Source organism: Octopus sinensis, linkage group LG3 (genome assembly GCF_006345805.1).
Source record: "Octopus sinensis linkage group LG3, ASM634580v1, whole genome shotgun sequence".
Lineage (NCBI taxonomy): Eukaryota > Metazoa > Mollusca > Cephalopoda > Octopoda > Octopodidae > Octopus > Octopus sinensis.
In genome coordinates this window covers 127,255,536-127,280,560 of record NC_042999.1, presented here as the reverse complement: position 1 = coordinate 127,280,560, position 25,025 = coordinate 127,255,536, and the positions used below count along the sequence as shown (strand labels likewise).

Below are 25,025 nucleotides of genomic sequence, written 5' to 3'. Positions count from 1 at the left end.
TAAATTCTTTGGAGTAATGAGGACTCATTAGACATTAGTAAAATTATATAAAAAACATGTTCCTTGTTACAACAGAAATTTTTCTTCTGGTATGAGGAAGCAGTCAAAAAGTTGCTGCCTTTTGCAACAACCTACCTTTGCATACAAGGATTTTTCACTCTAGTGAACATAAAATCAAATCAAAGACTGTATCCAAATTAAAGACTGTATCCAAATTGCTCTGGCATCAAAATACTCCAATTTTGATGTAATTGTAGCAAAACTGAAACATCATTTCTCCTAAACCTGAAGTGAAAAAGTTTCTAGAAAAGTCCTTTTGTTTCATAATGAGGATATTAATCTATTTTATCACATTTGTTTTATACTTTTTATATTTGTAATTGTATTCTCCATATAAATAGATTCAATAAACCTTTTGAATTCAAAGAATCTTTGATTTTCTTCCTTTCAAATCAAGAGGTTAACATCGGCATAAATAAATATATTTAGGGGTAATTGGTAAAAAAAAAATTCCCTGACACCTGGATCACAACAACACAACAACCAGCAGCTAAATTTTTGACTACTATCACAATTACATCAAGAATAATAACATTCAAACTCTCCCAACATCTTGTTGTTCATAGTAATTACAGTATTTGTTTTTTGAGTATGAAAAAAATAGAATTTTGTTTATCAAAAATTACTACATATTTTGCCTTCCACATCTTTGTACAAATATATAGCCTTTTCTCTGATACTGGTCCTCACATGCCTTAGGGAGTCATCATGTTTAGCAAAAGACCTGAACCTCTGATTTTGTAACAAGAACACCCCAGCTAAAACTTTTGTGAGAGCCTGTTATCACTAATCGGGGTGAGTATAGAGAATTATACCTAGAAAAAACAGCCCACATTCCCAATGACAGAAGTGGATGAAGACCTATAATCTCAATAGCTAAACTGGCAGAAAAGAGGAATGCCAGATGAAAGCACTACTCAAGCACTCCCTGGGCAATAGAAGTCAATTGCAGTTTTGTTGCCTGATGTTGCATGTCCCATTTCACATGTAGCACAAAGAATGTCTTTGAGACTAGTGTATGGGCCACTTTCTGGCAAGTCAGCATGAACACTAACCAAAACCATGCCACTTTTCTTCCATGAAGAATGAAATACTTGAAAATGAGGAGGAGCCAACTATATATATGGATATATATGTCACTAAGGTGACAGAGGGTACAAACTGGTACTGGCATTGCTAGAGATAAAAGTGAAAATGGCTCATTAGCCACAAGAGCACTATCTTGATAAGCTGACAAGGGAGGCAAACCTCCCTTGGGTCAAGCTCAACTCACCTCATCAACTTATAAGAAAACCTATTGAAAACATGTTGATTTCAAAAATGGTAGAAGTGAAAGCTATAAATAATATAGCTATATCACTAGTGATTTTGAATTTTGAAAGTTGATGAAGTCAATTGAGCTTAACACTAGCCACTGAAGAGAATTAAGATGCTCTGCATCAATATTTGAAATCACTAGTGATATGGCTATGCCTGCTACTGGAGGAAGGTTTTCCTCCATTGTCAGCTTATTAAGATAGTACTCTTGTGGCTAATGTGTGATTTTGACTCTTATTTCCTTCACACAGTCTTTATACCTTTTCCTTGGTTATAGCATGTTCAATTGAGCCTCAATGTGTCATGCGGAAAACCTATGTTTCTGGTATGAAACATTCTCACTTGACTCCTAAGATACGTCTGAGGCACTTTTGATGAAATCACTCCAGCATTTTTAAATGATGCTTGTAAGTGGTCCATGTCTCACTTGAATAAAGAAGTGCAGACAATACACACGCTTTATAGACACTGATCTTTGTCTGTTGGAAAATACCTCTATCTGCCTATACTCACTTTTGAGCTTTCCAAGTGCAACACTTCCCTTCCCTATTCGATAGTATATCTCTGCATCAAGACTACCATCTCTTGACAATGTGCTTCCTAGGTAAACAAATGTGTCAATGACTTCTAACCTTGTTCTATTCACAAAAATGTTTGGTTCAGAATATGTTTGCCCTGGCACAGGAGTAAACATTACTTTGGTTTTCCCCAAACTAATTGTGAGTCCAAAATGTACACATGTAGGGGAAAATCTGTCCATCAAATGTTGTATATCCCCCTCTGAGTGTGCCAACAAGTCAGCATCATCTGCATGAAGTAATTCTCTGACAAGTATTTTGAAAGTCTTTGCTTTGCAGTTAAACTGGGTCAAATTAAAAATATGACCAGATGTTGAAATCTGATTCCAATTCCTCTGTTGCAATCCTTGAAAGCATATAAAAGCAATACAGTGAAATAAATAGAGAAAAGTGTAAGGGCAGGAATATCTCCCTGTTTGACACCGTTGTTCACCAAAACTTCATGAGATATCTCACCATTAAAGACTACCTGAGCTTTCATGTTTCTGTGTAGTTCCTTAAAGATACTCACAAAATGTGTTGGGCAATCAAGTTTACACAATACAATCCACAGTGCCTTACTGTTTACTGTGTCAAATGCCGTAGTTAAATCTATGAAGACCTGGTATAGTGGCATTTGTTCCTCTAAGCATTTCTCTTGAGCCTGCCTCACAGAAACGCCCAGGTCTGAAACCACACTGTTCTTCAGGAATCACATGTGGACAAACATTCTCAACAAGACAATCTAACATGATCCTTGAAAGTATCTTCCCAGTACGTGTCAGGAGAGTTATCCCTCTAGAATTACCACACACTGTTTTTGGGCCCTTACCCTTGTATACAGTGATTAGAATGCCATTTATCCATTCTTGTGGTACAGAAGATTCATTCCAAACTTGAGTTATCAGATTATGAATTTCAAATGAAATATGAACCCCATCTACTTCCAGAATTTCAACTGGAACACCATCCAATCCAGGAGCTTTACCTGATCTCCGTTTACTTAATGCCAGATTTACTTTTTCAATGGAAAGTGTATCATTCATGTGTTGCACTATCTCTCTTTGCGGAATGTTGTTTAGGATCTCCATGTTCACTATAGATGGATTGTGGAAAAGATCTGAAAAGTGTTCTCTCCATCTATTCATTTTTCCAGGAGGATCTTTAATAACCTCATTTCCATCTTTCAATTTCAAGGGAACATATGATGATGATGATGATTGCAGTCCAAAAGCTTGCCACAGTAAACTTTCTCCACCAAGTGTCTTTAAACCTCCTGATTTCTTTTTGCAAGTCTGCTTTCTGAGACTTGTACAACTTATCTAGTTGCACTTTGTTCTTAATGTTTGGGTCAAGAAGCTTTTCATGAGTGGACCTCTTTGTTACTAAATGCTCATTTATCACTGTTTCATTGGAATCAAACCAGTCTTGGTACTGTCTCCTCTGATCCCATTTTAAAGAATACTTAACACCTCTGATCCCATTTTAAAAATTCCATCCCAAAAAGATTGTCATGAACCTTCAAAATGAACATTGCTGCATCTCTTTTGAAACAACTGCAAAACTTGTGGCTGTTTTAGCTGCTCAACATCAGTTTTCTTTGGTACTTGTACACATGCACTACGAATCTTCTTACGGACCCTGAACTTGAACTTGGCCCTAACCATTTTGTGATCAGTATCACAATCAGCACTTTGCAATACTCTGAGACTGCGCAAATCTTGTAAGCCAGCTTTCCGAGTTAATACAAAGTCAATCATGTTACCTTGCTTTAATCTTGGGAGAATCCAGGTAACTTTATGTTTCATTTTATGATGAGAGAAAGTATTCCCAACAATCAACCCTGGCTCAGAACACATTTGTAGCAACTGCAACCCGTTGTTGTTCACATTCCCTATTCTGTAACACCCAAGTACATTTCAAGCACCATAGTCTCCACCAACATGTGCATTAAAGTCAACAAGCACAACCAACTTCTCATTCAAAGGGACTGACAAAATACTTCATCTCAGCTCCTCATAAAGTACATGGATATTTTCCTCTCTAACTGAAAGTGTAGGAGCATAAATAGAGATAGTCCTTTTGTATAGGCAAGTATCTTCTACTATAGCCCCAGGCCAACTAAAACCTTGTGAGTGTATTTGGTAGATGGAAATTGGAAGAAGCTCTTGTATATGTGTAAACTGGCTCCAGTATTTATTTTTGAAGCCTGGTCCTTATTCTATTTGTCTCTTTTTGCCAGACCATCAAGTTATGAAGGACATAAACAAACAAACAGTGGTTGTCAAGTGGTGATGGTGGTGGGACAAACATAAACACCAAAACACACACATGCATATATGTATATATATATATATATATATATGAATAAATAAATAAATGGAGTTGAACGAAGATGTTAACAAAATTCCTTTACTCTCGACATATGTTTCGAAGACAACATGGTTTTATTCCAAAGGAATAACCATGAAAGAGGGAAGTACAGTAAATTTCAATCTGACACACCCGAGATTCAGTAATTGAGTCTCTTAAAAACATACAAAATCTTTCCAGCCTGCTACATTTCTACGCCTCACTGATAAGTGTATACTTACATGAAATCTGAAACCTCATGGTCTGAGAAGATATGCTTATATCAACATTTTATGTATATGTTAACAAAATTCCTTTACTCTCGACATATGTTTCGAAGACAACATGGTTTTATTCCAAAGGAATAACCATGTTGTCTTCGAAACATATGTCGAGAGTAAAGGAATTTTGTGAACATCTTCATTCAACTCCATTTATTTATTTATTCATATATAACACACAAATTTCTGCACATGAACCCGGAGTTTCTACCCTTGGACAGGTCGCTTCAACCATGTTTCTGATGTGAATTTGCTACCCTGGTATCGGTTCATCGAACTTTCCATGTTGACGGTAAACATGGGATAATTCATTCACCTATCGAAATATATATATATATATATATATATATATATATATATATATATAGATAGATAGATAGATAGATAGATAGCTATAGGTATATGTATATATATTTATACATGTGTGTCTGTTTGTGTATGTATTTGTACCCCCACCACCACCACTTGACAACCAGTGCTGGTTTGTTTACGTTCCCCATAACTTAATAGTCTAGCAAAACGAAACAATTTAAATAAGTACCAGGCTTACAAAATAAATACTAAGACCAATTTGTTTGACTAAAGCTATTCACGGTGGTGCCCCAGCATGGCCGCAGTCTAATGACTGAAACGTTTAAAAGATATAAGATAACAAAAGAAACTTGAAGGAGTTTCAAAAAAAAATTTATATATCGTAGTTCATGTGTTTAAATGGTGGTCTACGTGAGAAAACAAATGTTTATTAGAAGTAGTAAGGTTTATATAATTAGCTTTTCTTCTAATTATTAACTTTCAATTAATTGTTGATGAGGTTTTTATTTCTTTCTCTGTATGGTCTGAAGACTTTGTAATAAGTTTTATTATGTTAATTTATTTATGCTCTGGTCATAATGTAATGCGATATATGATTACTTCGTATTAACTTATTTATTTGTTTGGCTAATTTATTCTACATCACAGTTTTTCTGGGGTTTTTTTTCAATAAAGTAGTTTTTAACTATTAATAGATATATTTTCTTGGTAAACTTCCATGACAGTTAACTTTCTTCATGGTGTATTGAAAGTAGTGAACCCTCCTGCATTGAATTGATGGAGTAATCGTGAATCTGAGAGGGGAATATGGTAAATAAAATCATAATTAACTGATCCTTCTGTACTTCCTTTTACCGAAAGCCAGGAACTTTCCAGCACCCACTTGTAAATATTGGGTTTGATTTGATCAATTAGATCCTTCAACATAGTGCACCAGCATGGTCACAATTAATTGACTGAAACTAGTAAAAAAAGAAGTATAATATGATTCATAATACATCTGTTATTGTACATTCAAATATTCCGTGAGGCAGTTGTTGAAATCATCTCACTCTATGCTCTCAATCTAAAATAATACATACACCACAAACAGTATGGCAATATCACATCTGTGTTTTCACCCTACACACACATAATTAATTATATAAAGAAAACCATGTGGTTGGGAAGCAAGCTTCTTACCACACAGCCATTCTTGCACACATACACATGCACACACACACACACACACACACACACACACACACACACACACACACACACACACACACACACACACACATGCATGCACACACACACACACACACCACACACACACACACACACTCATGCATACATATAGAGGTACTGAAACACAACTCTACATCTATCAGTGAAATGCCCTTGCTCAATATGTAGAAAAGGAGTTGGTAGAAATTCCATACAGTGTATCCAATGCAAAATATGCACACACATGAGTGCAGAAGCTTCACAAGAGAGCTAAGAGAGAATGCAGCCTTTGTAAGTTGCATATGTGCATGAGCAATAAACACTAAGGATACATGAGAAATAGATTTTCTAAAATGTCCAGGAGGAACCCTAGAGGTAATAGGCTTCTCCTGTTACCTAGGGGATCTAATAAGCAATGGAGGAGGATGTTCTGAAAGTAAAAAAGCTGGAGTGAGCTTTTATCTCTATCACTAACAAAATATTTCCCTAGAGGTAATAGGTTTCTCTTGTGACCTAGAGGATCTAATAAGCAATGGAGGAGGATGTTCTGAAAGTAAAGAAGCTGGAAATGGCTCAGAGTGGTTTTTCCTCTCTTGGTAACAAAAGGTTTCTCTCGCAGAGAGAAAGGCAGACTGTGATTTTTGCTTGCAAATTGCTATGTTATGCACTAGTGTAACATGGGAAATAAGTATAGAGGATTTGTAAAGACCAGAAAGAAAGAAAACTGGCATGCTCTACTGAGCATGTATGTGAACAATGAAGCACAAATATATCGAGAGAAAAACTGGATATTGGAGGAATTAGATGTAGTTTGCAAGAGAGGAGACTATACTAGAATGGGCATGTGATACCACTATAACACTGAGACCTGGACCATCATCAAACAAGACCTGAACAAGCTCGAGGTGTTCCAACTGTGGTACCTTTGTCAGATCCTGGGTATCTCTCTATGTGACCGAATCTCAAACAACATCTGAGAACAATGCCAGCAGAAACAACAATTGAAGACCAAGTTCAGATGAGCAGTCTGCAGTGGTTTAGCCATGTCTGCAGGATGAGCACTTTTTTGCAGCAGTGTCCTATGCACTGGATTCTCCAGGGCAGCACACCAAAAAAGACATGAGTGAAAGAAATTGAGGAAGATGTGAAGTTGCAGTATCTCAGCCTGAAGCATGCAAAGGCCAGTATCATGGATCAGAACTTGTGGAATAACATCCTCTAACATTGGGCCTCACAGAGGCAATGACAAAAGACCAAACCCTCTGGAGATATGTTGTGATTGAGAATGCCCAGCAAAGGAAGTGAGATCATGGCCATAGCCTATACCAGTATCGCATAACCAGCCCATTTAAAAAGTACCTTTGAATCGTTGGGCAACATTCCATGCTTGAGGTGACCTGTTGGTTCAAATAAATCAAAATCAAAGCAAAACACAATCAAATGGAAATTGTAGTTGTGGCCATTACCTATACTAGTGCCATGCGATAAGCACCATTCATTCATGCGTGGGTTGCTGCCAGAGCCGCCTGACTAGCTCCCCATACCAGTGGCATGTAAAAAGCACCATCCAAATGCAGTTTATGCCACACACACAGACACACACGCACATACACACACACACTCACACACACATACACACTCACACACACACACAAGGTATTTGGGCTAAATTTGATGATTTTTTACGTCGTTGTTTTCAGGAACAGCTTGATGTATTGGTGAACAGTCACTGGTGTTGGAGAGCATAAACATTATTGTTGTTGTTGAGAAAACATTATCTAACATGGAGGACTGGAAGCCATCTGAATATTGGAAAAGAGTTACCTGTATCATGAGGATTCATGCTGGGTATTGAAATGCTGACATCATGACTGTTGCTCAATGCTCTCTGAACACCATAAAGATTGTAGGACATCATATGGACAGCTGCAATAGAGACTACAAAGCCTTAGTCAGTAGGAAAAGAGACAGCAGCCATTCTGACTGCATCTGCATGCCAGAATTCATCCAACAACTGATGAACAGGGCCTCAGGTTCAAGTTAGATGGTTATGTGAAGTTGCTGCAGACTGGTCAATCCCTGGCTTAAGAGGGTTGTTGCTGGATGGCCATATGTGTGGTAGCAGAATTTAGCTCTTTGGAAAATCAGAAGTGGTTGTCAGAGAAGTTCTATGACTTCAACAGCTCTAATATTTGGCTGCCTAATTATCCCGATTGTAATCCCATGGATTACTATGTGTGGGGCACAGTTGATAAAGACTGAGCTAGTAGCACCTAGGCCAAGTTGGTGACCAAGATCAAGGAAGTATTTGAGAATATTTGTAGGGACTCAGTGAAGAACGCAAGTTCCAGGTTCCAAAGACATCTTGAGACTATGATGGAAGCTGAGGCTAGTTACTTTGAGTATGTCTTTATCTACCAGCCATAATCTAGTTGATATTTTTGATTTTTTTAATGCTTCTATTAGGAGGCTGGATATTGTTGTCTTTTCCTTTTATGCAAACTGTTAAATTTAGCCTGTGCATGTATGTATGTATGTATGTATGTATGTATGTATGTATGTATGTATGTATGTATGTATGTATATATGTGTGTATGTATGTATGTATGTGTGTATGGGGTATGTGTATGTATATACAGAAACATATATACATATGTACATATATAGACACACACACACACACACACACACATACACATTGATTTTTACACTAGAAGATGAGGTGAATAAAACTATTGTTCAATATTATCATCATAATGCATTTTTATCTATTTTGGTTACAATAGAAAATTCTTCACACATCTCATGTATTTTTATTAAACACTAACCTCACCTTTTACATCAAACCCCACAGTAAATACATTAACCTCATGCATTGTTACAAATTCCCTTTCTGATTCAATAATTCTCCATGCATGCTATATATGGACAATGCAGCACTTTCCAGTGACATAACCATAATTAAAAAAAAAAAAATTGGCATGTGACAACAACAACTAAAAGGATTGTATATATATTTTTTAATGAATTAAGTTTTGTCTTTTGTTTGTTGTTTCAAATTTTAACTCACAGCATAAAATAATACAGAAGAGCATGGTGACTATTATAATAGCTTTAAACAAAAGTGATAAAGAAACAAACATTGAACAAAGAGCAATGAGTCAATATCATTTTGATTTAAGAGAAGTTCTATTTTTGCATCAAAGAAACATGTGAATTGACATTTCAATTTTTTTCAAGTTAACTGTTATTATTTCTATAAGGGTGGCAGTGGTGGACACATAAGAAGAATTAGTTGATCATCAAATAACAACTACCTTGTCAGACAGAGTTTATCGAGTCAGATTTTCTACAATCAGATGCCCTTCCTGTTGCCAACTTCACCTGTTTCCAAGTAAGGCAATATTTCTCTATAGCAAGATGTGTTCTCGCAGAATATTGGAAATGAATGACATGGCTTGTGCGACAGTGACACTCATTTACAACTATCACATGATGTCAAGAGAAGGAGAGCCACACAGACATACACACACATGCACACACACACACACACACACACACACACACACAAACACAAACATACATACATACATACATACATACATACATACATACATACATACATACATACATACGTATGTATGTATGTATATGTGTTTTTATATATATATATATATGGAGATGTACTTGCATAGCAAGTGACTTGATCTGAGATCGTGTGCTGAAACAAAAACAATTGCAGTGTGGAATGTGTTTATAAGCTATTTAAAAACACACAATGATATTGATTCATTGCTCTTTGTTCAAATGTTTGTTTCGTTAGTCACCATGCACTCACACACACAATGGGCTTCCTTTGGTGGTGGTAGTTGCAGGATGTCCAGACCTTGGGTTGTCTTCAAGACTCTTCCAACTCCACTTAAATTCAGCTGCCCACTTTTGAACCATTGACAAAGGTGGAGTCTTATCCCCTAACATAGTGACTATATCAGCATGAATGCCATTGGGGACTAAACACTTTTTCTGCAGTTATTTAATAACACCACGGTGCCAAAGTTTGTCCATTTCCAAGAAAAATCACTACTAGTTTCAAAATTTTCTTTGAATAGTCTGGTGTCAATTTGCCTAGAAAGAAACAATGCAGCTATCAATAAGAAGAGTTGAAAATAAAGCATGCAAGATTTCACAACTCTAACATCACTCCTCCATAGTCAGCTAATGAACTTTTCGGCCCAGCCTCATATGTGTATGTGTGTGTGGGTGTTTATATATTTCTGTGTGAATTTCTGTACGATGGTTTATATATCTGTGTGGGCTGATATTCATGTATTTCATGTAACTATAAAAGATATGTTATGTATGCATGAAATAATTTAAAATTCCCAGTAAGAATGCATGGAATAATTTAAAATTCCCAGATAATCAACAAAAAAAAAAATAGTGATGGTTCTCTGTTGCTGAAGGTGAAAAATGTTTCATTTTGTTCAAGGTTCTGTGAAAAGGATGAAATGAAGTCATGGGAGGTAAAATGAGTAAAATATTTATCCTTGGCTTCAAAGTATTTGAGATGCTGTAAGGCAGCAAGAGTTTGGTGAAAATATATGCATTCAGATTAGTGGCTGGTATTTGTGTTGTGTTGGAAAATGTGCAGGGGTTTTTTGGCTGAGAATGGGTGTGTTGGGTGGGTGCCAAAACCTTTAAGTCCATGTTTGGGGGCATATGTGTGTGCATGCTTATTTGTGTATGTTTTGGTTACACACTTTACTGGGTTCTTAGGATGTGATGGTGGGAGGGTCAAAGATGGAGAATCTAGTGATTATAGTCATGATGGTACACATAAGTAAGATAATATATATATACCTTCTCTCATGTGAGCAAGGGCTAAAAATCTCATTCCAGGACTTAATGTAGATGCCCAGGCACTCGTTGCTTTTAAAAATACCGACCTTTAACCACCATGGGTAAGTCTTCTACTATAGCCCAAGGTCAACCATTGCCCTGTGAGTAAATTTGGTAGACAAAACCTGTGTGGAATTCTATCTCATATGTGTTTGTCCCAGACTCACCACTGCCTGAAAACTGATAGTTGTTTGTTTACATCCCCATAACTTAGTAGTTTGGTAAAAAAGACTGATGGAATGAGAAACAGACATAAAAAATAAGTATGAGGGTTGATTTGTACTTGCATTCATTACAGCAGTTCAATGACTCAAACAAGTAAGATAAATAAAAAGAATAAAAGAATATAAGAATATAAGAATATAAATTACACTCACAACTCTGGCTGAGCACTTTAATATAGAAAGAGGGAAGTACAGTAAATTTCAATCTGACACACCCGAGATTCAGTAATTGAGTCTCTTAAAAACACACAAAATCTTTCCAGCCTGCTACATTTCTACGCCTCACTGATAAGTGTATACTTACATGAAATCTGAAACCTCATGGTCTCAGAAGATATGCTTATATCAACATTTTATGTATATGTTTTTGCATGTATATTGCATATTGAATATATAATACGCATGTGTCTTAGTTCACTATGTAACATGGACTACAAAATTTAAACTGACCAGTACTGAGAACACTGTCTCTCTACCACAGAATAGAACACACTGAAACATATTTCTAAATAATATAACTATATAAACAAATGCGTTCATGCAAGCATCTATCCATCTATACATACATACACACATACATATGCATACAAACATATACAAATATAAATATGCAGACACACGTATATGAATGTGTGTGTGTGTATATATATACACACACACATATATTTCCTTCTCTGAGTGTCTTATTAATACTTTGCATGCACCACATCGTGTTTTTTTCCTGTCCTTTTTTCTTGTTTTTTTTATCAATTATATATATATATATATATATATATATATATATATATATAATATATATATATATATATATATATATATATACATATGTATATGTGTATATATATATATATACACACATACATATATCTGTATCTGTGTGCATGTGCGTGTGTGTCTGTATATAATATTTATATACATATTGATATATATCTATATGTGTGTATGTGTGTGTATATATGTATGTGTATATATATATATATATATATAAATTATAACTGAAAGGCTTCAATTTCTAGTACTCTGAGTTGCTCCTTTTTGACCATCAGCAGGTAAACCAAGCCTGGATTTCTTTTGAATATTCACCGTCTGAATATTTTCTGAAATATGAAATGAAAGTTTGGAAGAAATGCTTATCATTATGTTCTTTCAACCTTTGTGAATGACATGTGCGAAAGTAGCAGCTTGAAGCTCATGCTTTTTATTTTATCTCTGGTTCCTGCAGTAATATTGTTATAAACATCATAAACAACATACAAAGTCATTAAATTGTGTTGCTGTTAAAGCAATGCTCCAAAATAATACTTTTAAGTAATACTTTTAATTAATGTTTTTAAAAACAATAAGTATATATGCATGTATTCAAGTTGCATGTGCCTGTACAGATGCACACATATGGATATATGTACAGCCATGGATACACATATATACACAGTGTTATATATTTATATATACAATTTATACATACATGTATACATATACATATATGCTTATATACATAAGCTCACATACAGTCAAGCACACACACATATTAAATCATATATCAATAAATCCTATTAATCAAACATTTCGAAAACTGATGGTTTTTTTTCTGAATCAGAACAAAACAAGAAAACTTGTATCTGCATAACAGATTACTTAACTGCATGCGTACAAGGCATTAATGTTTCACTTCTTTTGTTCAAACTGTTAGTGCTCTGAGTAAAAATTCTGTTTTTTGCTTCAACAAAGGTTACACAACATCTTTGATTTGAAGCTCCCATTCCTGTAAAGTTGTGCATTCTCTAAAACAGACCATGTAATTTTGAATTGGGGAAGATTCGTCTCATGCAAGAAACATATAAACTTATACAAAAATGTAATGCATTTTCTGTTGGGGCTGATAAATGAATGTTTATGCTTGTAATAATGATTTTTGAATGTGAATTCCATTGCCCCAGTATGTGTCTTAGATTGATCACCTTTGCACGGTATACTATTGACTTTGCCAGACAATTTGGGTATTATAATACCATAAAGCTGAAATACAAGAGAAATGCAAACAGCTGGCCAACAAAGCTCATGCAACTGTAGAATTTGTGAGAACTGTCCAGATGGTAACTGCCTTGCAAAGTGGACAGTAAAAGAAAAGAAGCACCTTCTAGGTGTTATCAACAGCACACACACACACACACACACACACACACACACACATTCACACAGGGTGTTCAGCCTAAATTTGACAGTTTGCATAAAAGAAGAAAACACAATATGCCATCCAAAAAGAAAATTTTTGTTTTATAAATTGAAAAATATCAACTAGATTATGGCTGGGAGAACTGTTTACTCAAAGTAGCCAGCCTCAGCTTCTACCATGGCCACAAGATGGCTCCAGAACTTGGCTCATGCATTCTTTACTGTGCATGGGCAACATTAGTGTGCATGGGCAACATTAGTGCTAGTTGTGTTTTTCTTTAGTCAGTAGCATAGCTAAGAATCTTCAAATGGTCAGTTCCTGGATTGTTAGCCAAGAATTGAAATCTTAGCCTAGACTTTTCTGTAAGCCACGTTTCATTGTGCTTGGCATCCCCCCCCCCCGTACTTGGAAATTTATGAGAGTCAACTGTCATACTCCATTCAATTTAGATAAGCCCTATTCTTTCCCTGAACATCTTAGGCGAAATTTAGTTCAACACTGATAAACTTCTACACTTTCTTTGTTTACCTGACCTGCTTTCAGCTTTTGAAAATGTATAGATCCAGTCCCCACTTTGAATATTTTTGGACAGTTCATTTTCACTCTTAGATGTCCCTTATGTATCACTTTCTATCGCCCTACATTTGACATAAACATTTCCTCAAAAGTTGAGTAGAGCTTTGTTATTACTAACATCTTACCAATGGAAAATAGCTGACTACTTTGGAATCTCTACACTGCCCCTAAGGATATATAAAATCTGTAAGAATTTACTTCTGCCTCTGTTAATCCATTTTTGGTGTATATCACACTGATTTTTAACTAGCCTGCTATCAGTACTAATAACCAGTGCATCTGTTACACCTATCAGTAACACATATCCGTTGTAAGTCCATGGGGACAGTTCATTTTGCACAACTCTTTTATGGGGGTAGCACTCTTGGGTCCACTGTGAAGATCTATATCAGCTCAAGGCCTAGAAGGATGGCAAATGCAAGAGCTGCCCAAGGCGGCACTCACTCCAGCCATGCCATTGGTCAAAGTAGCAATGGTAAGTCAATGAGATGGTGGCGCTGATGGTTGTAATGATATTAGTGGTTGCTGTAGCAGTTGGTGTGGAGATGGTAGTGGCGTTGATGGTGGTGGAAATGCTTTTGCTATCTTAAAGAGAAAAACCTACAACACTAATCATTGATTGATGATTTTAAGCTTGTTTTTTTTATACATTCATGTTTTGTTGTTATTTTCTTTAGACTTGTCTTTTCTCTCCTCACCTTAACCATTCTAATTGAACCCCCTAGCCCCCACCACCTCCACCAAACACTCACATACTGCCAATTATATGTTGCTAAGTAATCACGTGCACATTCCATGAAACTAAGGAAACCAGTGTACCTATTCTCTCTCTCTCTCTCTCTCTCTCTCTCTCTCTTTCTCTCTCTCTTTCTCTCTCTTTCTGTTGTGTAACTGACCACAAAAGAACTTTCACCTGACAGTTTTATCAAAGGCAAATGTGAAAATAAATACACTGTGGAATAATATACTGTTGAAAATCAGTTTTATTTATCTCAGGTAGTTTTTGGTTGGGTTTTAAAGCGTATAACTCTATCTAACAAGCCAGTTACAAAAACAACAAAATATTAAGAAAAAAAAAGGAAAAACCAGAAAGTTTGAAAACATAATATATAAGCTACAGCTTTTATGGCCTCAAATCTTACCTCAAAGAAAATATAAAAAACTGACATCATGTGACAAGTTACCTATTCTTCTATTTGATGCTTAATAATTTATTTATCTTTTTTATTAATTTTTTTGTGGTGGTTGGGGGTAGCACAATGTGCAGGTAGCAATGAAGGAGGTGTAACTATTTATTATAAAATCAGATGTGTGGAGATGAGTGGATGAAGAGGTATAATCATCATATATTATAGAATCAAATGAGTGTGTGTGTGTGTGTACATCTGAGGGCATAGTGTGAAAATAAGGGAAGAATGGGAGGTAAAAGGGAGGAAGAGAAAGAGAGAGAGATTGGGGAAGAAAAGGAGTTGAAGGGAATCTTGAGGTAGAGAGTGAGAAACATAGGTACAGAAGTGCATGAATGGCAAAGAGGTTAAGACATTTTTCTTTGTGCCTCTGAGTTTCATCTCAGGGTACAACACACTTTGGGTGTCTTCAGCCACAGGTTGACCAATATAATCCTAATAGGTGAAGTAGATGGAATCTATGCAGAAGCCTCTCATAAGCATGTGTGAATATATATGTGCTTTTCTTTGGCTGTTTTCCCCTTCTCTCCAGACCTTTCCTCTTTTTCTCTTTCTGACAAAGAGCCATGCTCAAAGTCACACACTTCCTATTTTTCCCATCTTAAACTGAATATCTAGCTAATGCATTCACTGCATATGTCCTTTTGACTTTTGTTGTTTTTGTGCTTATTTTTATTTTCAATTTGCCTATGTGCGTGCATATATATATATGTATTTAAATTGATATTAATCAAATTAATATTCAATTTCTCTTATTATTTTAAATTTAAATTTAAATAACTATGTTCTCTAACCAGCAAAATTCACTGCAGAGAATTATTTTCTGCAGAATTATTTCTGGTATTTTGGCGCACTAAAACGAAGACTTTTGAAATATAACCCCAAATGTAATTGGTAGAACTGTATACATGTTCAATCTCATGCGGACGTCTCGTGCATAGTTCTGCAAATTATATTTTGCTATGATGATCACAGTTACGATTTGTGGACATCTACGTAAGTGATTAAGTGGTAACAACAAAACTGGGTTGTGATTAATCTGTATATTTTGTATCTTTTTATTTGTCTTGCTCACTCACGTTCTGGTGTTTGCTAAATTTTCTTGAGAACATTCCTTTCTTAGTGGTAAGACCATAGGGGGTCAACTTCTAGCATAAGGGATTTCCACTTACTGGTCATCCCTCTATTATATGTTTGTATGTATGTATATATATATATATATTATATATATATATATAAATATGTTTGTTTTTGTATATAAATATAGACATATACAAATATATATATATATATATATATTTATGTATATATATATGTGTGTGTGTGTGGTGTGTGTGTGTGTGTGTGTGTGGTGTGTGTGTGTGTGTGTGTGTGATTATTATCATCATTGTTTTAACATCCACTTTTCTATACCTGCATGGTTCAGAAGGCATTTGTTGAGCTGGATTTTCTATAGCCAGATGCCCTTCCTGTCATTAACTCTTACATATTTCTAAGCAAGGTAATATATTCCCATAACTAGACATGCTTCTTACAGAAGACTGTAAGCACAGAACCTTGCTTGTAGGATGATGATGCTCATTTTGCAATCATCATGTGTTATATAGACAAGAGTACAGCCACATATTATGTTTTATATATATATACACACACACTCCCACATAATATGTTATATATACATGATGGGCTTCTTTCAGTTTTTACCTACCAAAATCTACTCACTAGGTTTTTGTCAGCCTGTAGCGGGCACTTACCCAAGTACCATGCAGTGGGACCAAATCCAAGATCACATGGATTGGAAGCAAGCTTCTTAACTACAGACCCATGCTTGTGCCTATATATATACATCAATGGTACAAAATGATGCAAATTATGCACAGTGGATATTTTCAGGCCATGTTTACATTTCAGGAAATTCCTGCTAGCCTTTTGGAGCCTACAAAATGGTGGCACAGCTGGAAGTTGATAGCCGATAGCCAAAGGAGATAATTCCTATTGTTACCTTTGAGTAGTGAGGCATTTCCTCCTCTATATTCTTAAGAGGCCTTAGGCCAAAAGGTTTTGGGATCTGACGATACACCATAAAGCTAAACTCTTTATGGATGGGAAACCTAAGATAATCCCATAAACCAGCCGCCCCCATTTTTAATATATACTGCTCTATATCTTAGAGTGTGCTTCTTTTGGATTTATGTTTTTTCAGACGATATATATATATATATATATATATATATATATATATATATGTATGTATGTATATATGCACATACATATGTATACACACACACACACAGTGAGCTGGTAGAATTGTTAGCAAGCTGGACAAAATGCTTAGCAGCATTTCATCCATCTTCATGTATTGAGTTCTAATCCCATGGAGGTCGACTTTGCCTTTCATCCTTTTGGGGGTCAGTAAAATAAGTACCAGTTAAACACTGGGATCCATGTAATTGACTTACCCCTTCTCCAAGTCTGCTGGTCTTGTGCCAAAAATTTGAAAGCCTTGTTATACATTAACGAAGTTTAAGAATATCAGGAAAAAAATCCAGAGAATATGTTGGTCTATTGTTAATAGATGCATGTATAGACAACATATAGCCAGTGCCAACTAACTGTGTGTGTGTGTGTGTGTGTGTGTGTGTGTGTGTGTGTGTGTGTGTGTGTGTGTAAATTTATTTATTTCCATTATAAACTCATATTTTAAGCTTTTTCTCAAGCCATTTTGAAAAGATTTTAATAAGAACAATTATTACGTTAAAAAGGTTTTTCAATAAGAATAGATACAAAATTGTCACTTGAAAAATTATTTTAAATCACCTTGTCAGTGTGAAGATAATTAGTTATAACCAGAAAAGTTCATTCCTTTTTCCCTTTAAAAGTGAAGAATTTAAATCGGAATCAAACTTCTAAGTTTTATCACTGTATATAGAATTTTGCTTTAAAGATTGTTAAGATTATTGCTCAGACTATGTGTATAGTCAGAGAACAGATAAGTGCTTTTTTTTTTTTTTTGCTCTGTAACAAACAATATAGTACAGAATTAAAGAATGTTTCTCTATGCAGAATTTTGACAAATGCCAACTTTTACTGCCAAAACAATTGATTTTGCTTTTCTATTGCCAGTTTAGTGTTAACATCCTTTTTTTTTTTTTTTTTTTCATGTAGACTGATTTTTATCCAGTTTTTCTTCTAGTTCTGCATATCTCAGTGAAATCAATATTCTATCCAATTTAGTTATATGGAAAATGAGATTTTCTTTTATATAACTGGTTTATGTAGGTTTAGGGTTTTAGCAAAGATGCCCTTAGTGATAAGGGAAGAGAAATCATTATGGAAATCTAGACTTTTAAATCCAACATAAGGTCATCAAGACTTCTATTATTATAGATATCGATAGAGTTTGAAGTATTGAAAGGAACTTTGGAAAAATACATGGTTGAGATTGCTATCATCCAGAAGTTATTACTTTGATCTTTTTTTTATGTGTGCATTCCATTTACATATTGTTGTTCATGAGAACAACATCAGTTATATAACCAGCTTTGTGAGAAAGTTCATTGATGACCTAAATAAGCGAATATCTGATTAATTTTGACAAACATCTCATAACATTGCTTTCATTCATATTGTTTATGTGAGTTACATAGTCTAGAAGCCTAGGAAGGAAACAGGAAATTGCAATGGTCATGCCTTTTCAAAGAGAAGAGGTAATCCTAGGGAAGTGTTAGGTTAGGGTAGTTTGCTGGGCTGGATATTGAGTCACAGTTAAAGACAGTATGATGAAATGTTATGGCTATAGAAAAAAATCCCAAATCATTGACCAGAAACTATAGCCATCATTGTCATTTGCCATTAGACAGGGCTCAATAATGGCTGTAGAAATGCTAGATAGGGAAAAACTGAGTTCTGCCTTCCCTGGTCTAATATGTTGCAGCAGTTTTTCCTTTATAAGTATACTATAGATTTTATTACCAACAACAGCAGTGACTTCAACTGATTCACAGTCAAAATACAGGTGTAAGTATGGCTGCTTGGCGGAAAAGTGTTCACTTTGCAACCACATGGCTTCGAGTTCAGTCTCAGTGCATGACATCTTGGACAAATGTTCTCTACTATAGCTTCAGGTTGACTAATTCCTTGTGAGTGAAGCTGGTTTATTGAAACAATGCAGAAGCTCATTGTATGTATGTGTGTGTGTGTGTGTGTGTGTGTGTGTGTGTGTGTGTGTGTGCTTTTCTGTTTTCAATTATTTAAATCATTTAAATACTTTCTCAGGAGAAGAAGCTGGTTTCTAGCAAAGATACAAAGCTCCAACATTGAAATGTAGTTAACAAAAACAATGTCACATTTTGAACCTGAGAAAAGTCTTGTATATTATTACTGTTCCACTTACAGACTGTATTTGTAATGTGCAAGTTTGCTGGTTGATTTCTTTTTCTCAAAATCCTAGCTTATCAAGATTGTTGGCACATATGAATGACAAAGCCATCTTGAGCATAATCCTATGAACCTGGAAAAATTTAAAACAGAGAATTACTTACTTGCAAATAAATGTGTTAACATGTGACATTATTGACCATGGTTACTGTGGTCTTTTCCGTAGGCTTTTCTTTCCATGGATAAACCTTATCTGCTTCCCCCTTTACACTTTACATCATGACATTTCTGTGATACATGATCCCTATTGATTTTTTTTTCTCTCTTTTTATGATCCCTTTTGATCGAAAACCTACCCCCTTTTTATTTTTTATTTTTATTTTCCTTTTTTTTATCCCCAAAAAGAAAAGCTCTACTTTGTAATTTGTTCCCTCTGTGTTCAGCCCTGTGTGGCTAATAAAGAAACATATTTAGGCAAATAACAAAACCAAGTCCACCAATCATTATTGGTATAAATGTGAATTTATAATCTGGATATAGAAGCCGGTTGTCCATAGTCAACTTCTTTCTTTGATTTTGAAAGAGATGTTCACATTAGTAGGACAGCTGACCTCTATCTATGATGGTACATACTTTTTCTTGTCTGTCCCAAACAACAATATCCAGCCTATTATGTTTACACTTGATATGTTTTGATGGGAATGTTCCACCAGTATTCCTTGTGCTAGTATTTGTGCACATATTCAATAACAGGGGGATTCTCTATATTTATTCTACAACAGTCTTTTTTTCTAAGTGGCCTCGTATATAATTTTTGCGACAACAACATGTTGGGTAGGGAGGAAGCAACTTGATGATATTTTTGGGTAGCAGTTAATCACCTGTGTGATGTCTTCCACAGAAATATGACATAATCTACATTTTTGGTTGCATCATGGAACTCTAAAGGCTTCATTGTCTCTTTTGTTGATTAGGTATTTAGTAGCAATCTACTGTTCTTGGATTGCAAATGCATAGTTTTTGAAGTGTGATGTGATGTAGTAGCCATGAATCCAAGAGAGGCTGCATTTCATACCAATATTACTGTCTTCTTCAAGTCTTCAGGGAAACATACCCATACATGGTCTTTTTTTTTTTTTGGTATGTTGAGCCTTTCATATCCAAGTCTTCTTTGAGGTATTTTGGGAATTGAATAGGAGGCCATCAGTGCGAGAATGCTTTCTGAGGAGTTTGCTGCCAACACATAGGATATTGTTCTCTTCACTTTTCAGTACTGAGTTTATGTATTTATTTTTACTGCTGTTGTTTAGGAAGTGTTGTCTGAGAGAGGCTGTATGACATCTGCAGGCTGTCTGCATTGAGCTCAAGCCTCTAAGTCTTTCATCTCTTAGATAGAGCCTGTCAGTATCACTATTCTTGTAGAGATTTCCGGTTCATGCCAGTATTTTGCAGGTTTTAACATCTATAGAGTGGATTTATTCTACAGACCAGTCAAGTACACCAAATGTTGGAATCAGTACCAATACCTCAAATGCATTGTAGGGTGTTGCCTTATTGAAAGACTCAATCATAATATTGTGGTTTATATTCCTGGACTTGGTGGTGCATTGTGTTCTTGTGAAAAGACACTTCGTTTCACATTGCTCCAGGCCATGCAGTTGATGAAAATGAGTAATTCTATGATGGACCAGTGTCCTATCCAGAAAGGAATATATATGTCAGAGAAACTGGAAAACCAGCCCTATTCTCCTTACTGAGTAATGTAGACTAACCAACCACTATAAACAGAAGGACTCTTTCTGCTATCAACCCTTACCTCTTTTACAAGAGATTTTAAAAATTCCAATTGCCCTGCAAAACACAGAACTATGGGGTGTATTGTTTATAGGAGATCTAAAAAGAAAATTACCCTTTTAGCTCAAACAGTATTAAGAGATGTACACAGTTCAAACATTGATGAACACATACATACACACATGCATGCACATACATGCATATGTGCATGCATACATATGTGTATGAATGTGTGCATACATACACAATGCAAACATTCATGCACACATACATACACACATGCATATACATACATATATACATGCATACATGAATACATATGTACATATGTACATGCATACATACATACATACATACATAATACATACATAAATACATACACATATATAATGGGATTCCACACAATTTCTATCTACCATTTTCCACTCAAAAGGCATTGATCAGCCAAAAACTATGTTAAAGGACACTTGCCCAAGGTACCATACAGTGAAATGGAACCCCAAACCTCTTGGTTATGAAGCAAACTTTTTAACTGTATAGGTATGCATGTACACCAATATAAGTGAAACAGCTCCTAACTGGAAATAAAAGCAAAATTGTCAAGACTTGAACGCAGCAAGAATATGGATGTGTGTGGCCAATTTTCTAAGCAAGATTTAACAGGGTATCTTTCCTACTCATCCTTCTCAATAGTTCGCATCATCTTCTTTATATTTCTTAATATGTTTGCTTAAATTTCTTTAATGTATAATTAACATCAAAATAAAATTGCATAAATGACACACCATAAAAAACATAAGCATCAGACGCACAAAATAACATTATCTTCTTGTTTATTTGTCATGTGATATGTTGTCTGCTTTTTCCATTTAGTCATGTGATGCAATGTCATGATACAGTGTCTCATGTGTTTAGCATATCTATCTTTTTTGATTCTATAGTTATCTTTCTCTCTTCCCGTTCTCCGGTCTCTCACTCCCTCTATCTTTCTCCCTCTCTCTCTCCCAGTTGCTTCTTCCAATTGTGGTGGCTGTCTCATCACTCCCCCATATTAGCATATGTTCCATAATCACCCTCACTTTAAATAAGTTTTTCACTCCATCTCATTCTACAGTGACTCCCTCTTTTTTGCTTTTCTCTCACACCTTCGTTTCCTAGTTTCTGAACTCATATACTCATATACATACTCATATACAGACATTCATACATGCACATACATGATTACAAACACACACACACACACACACACACACATACCAACACTTCCTTATACATCCAGTTCCCTTAGTGCAAAATGTGAGCACTTTATAAAAGAGAGGAAGAACAAAAGAATTAGAGAATGCAGAAAAAGAAGATATTGTAAGTTAGAAAGACACTGGTAGAGAAAGACAATCAGATATGTAAGTTTAGATAGATAGATAGATAGATAGATAGATAGATAGATACATACATACATACATACATACATACATACATACATACATAGACAGACAGGCAGGCAGACAGATTGATAGATAGATAAATAGATAGAAAGAGACAGAGAAAGATATATATATATATATATACGTTCTTGTCCATGTTGTATTTTTCTACATACCTTAACATATATTCCAGGCGCCCGTACCCCCTTTATCATTAATGTGAACACATATCTTAATATTGGTACGACTCTCTGTTTGTCTCTCTCTCCTCTCATTTTTCTTTCTCTCTATTCATCTTCCCTTTCCTCTGATCCTTTGTCTAGTCTTCCACTACCCTCCTATTTCTTTGTCTCGCTCTGCACTCACAGGTCATTCTTCGACACCCATCCCTTCTCCTCTCTGATTCCTTCTTTCTCTTCTTCTCTCTCTTTTGGCGTTTTGTCCCCCTTTTCTCTCTCTCTCTCTCTGTCACGTGACTGTTGGCCGAAATCTGCCTTTCAGCTCCTGACCCTCGTCGTGTTAACATCGTTGTTCTTCGTCCGCCGCTATAAGGCTTTTCCAATGAGCCAGAGAAAAAATTTGTTTGCTTGTTATCAGTCGTAGACACTTGTTGTTCTCACCGTTAATCTTCTGTATTTCATGTTTCTGTATTCCATTATTGTTTTTTGTTTTTCTATATCTGTCCTTTGCTGTCCTGTGTTCGTATGCATTCGATCCTTCTTCCAGGAAATCTACGCTTCCAGCTTAGTTTCTCGGAGGGATGGCCGTGATCTAGTAATCTCAAGATTAATCAGCCGAAATTACTACGATGATCCGGTTCTTGACTGAAGACGGAGGGGTTCGAATGTCCTGTCCATGTTTATGTATCGTCTTCTATGAGTTATACGCTCTTGTCCATGTTGTATTTTTCTACATACCTTAAATATATATATATATATATATATATATATATATATAGAGAGAGAGAGAGAGAGAGAGAGAGAGACTGAGAAAGAAAAAAGAGAGAGAGAGAGAATTAGATAGATTCAGTGAAAGAAGCAGAAAGGTTGTCATGGGGGTTTCCAATTCCTTACAGTCTGTAAAAACAAGAAGATTCTCATGCATGTCTTTGACAAAAGCTAGAATCAATGGAAGATAAAGTCCAAGAAAGTTAATTATGGTCAGCACCAGCAAACGTCAGTAATTAAAATGGCTATCAATGGCTTTGTAATTAATATGGCTTGCTGCATAAGAACTCTGTCACCGATTAATTTTTTGTTGTAATTCTTGTTTAGGATTTGATACATAGCAGATTAAGACACTCAATTGATGGTGTAACTGTTTAGTATTTAAACCAGCCATATCAAATCAAAATATTTTATCTGTTTTATGTTGAAACTGACTATATGTAGTCTCTCACACATATCCTACCATGTCATTGTAAAAAGAGAAAGAGCCACACCATAGAAATCTGGAAGCTACAAGATAATTGAAAACAATGTGAATTAATATGCATTACATTTGACAGAAGAATCTGAATGCTAAAAGATTACTACAAAAGAGTGGCAGCCATAATTTTATTTTCTTGCTTTGTTTTTGCAGGAGCCTCCAAGACTGGTGAGAGGATGAGAAGAAGCCAAGAACTTTCACTCCTTAGACCACTGAAATTTCAAGCAGTGCCTAAGGATATTGAGTGTTCCTCAGACCTGATCCGAACACTTGTAATGTAGTGAAGTGTAATTGAATGCTAAGGACACTCAAGGAGTTTACATGTATGTGTGTGTGCATGTGTGCGCATATGCCTAAGTGCATGCACGTGTGTGTGTTTTGGATAAGTTCAAGTGTAATCAAAAAAGATAATCTTCAAGCAGAAAGTGGGTTGGTTGCTAGACAGAAATATTTATATATCTATATATGTCTATATATATATATATATGTCTGTAAATGTAATATGTGACAATTATTCGGTAGCCATGACAAAACTCCAAGTTTCGGATGCCAAGGTGGAAATTCATGCCACCATCTCTTCAGTTATCCGGCCATCAGAAAAATCCAAGTGAAACAGAGGTCATTTAACAAGACACCTCTTATGACATCAACCGACAAGATGCCTCTGCACCAAGGGATGCACCACAACTAGCTGTATAGTTTCCCACCCACAAGGGATCGTTGCAGGATGTGTTGAAATGATCATTGTGAGCAATAAAGTTTCCCATGTATTCCATTTTCCATCTCTATCATTTGCTTCATATACGTATATATATGTTTGTGTGTGTGTGTGTGTGTGTGTGTGTTGTGTGTGTGTGT

At 35.5% G+C, this 25,025-nt stretch overlaps 1 long non-coding RNA gene across 1 annotated transcript; it reads left to right on the top strand.

Annotated features, from left to right (window-relative positions):
• LOC118762808 lies at positions 1–19,560 on the top strand. The gene is made up of 3 exons (XR_004998557.1): positions 1–13; positions 1,790–1,791; positions 19,426–19,560. It is a non-coding gene; the product is annotated as an uncharacterized LOC118762808 (long non-coding RNA).
• Positions 19,561–25,025: the final 5,465 nt, after the last annotated feature.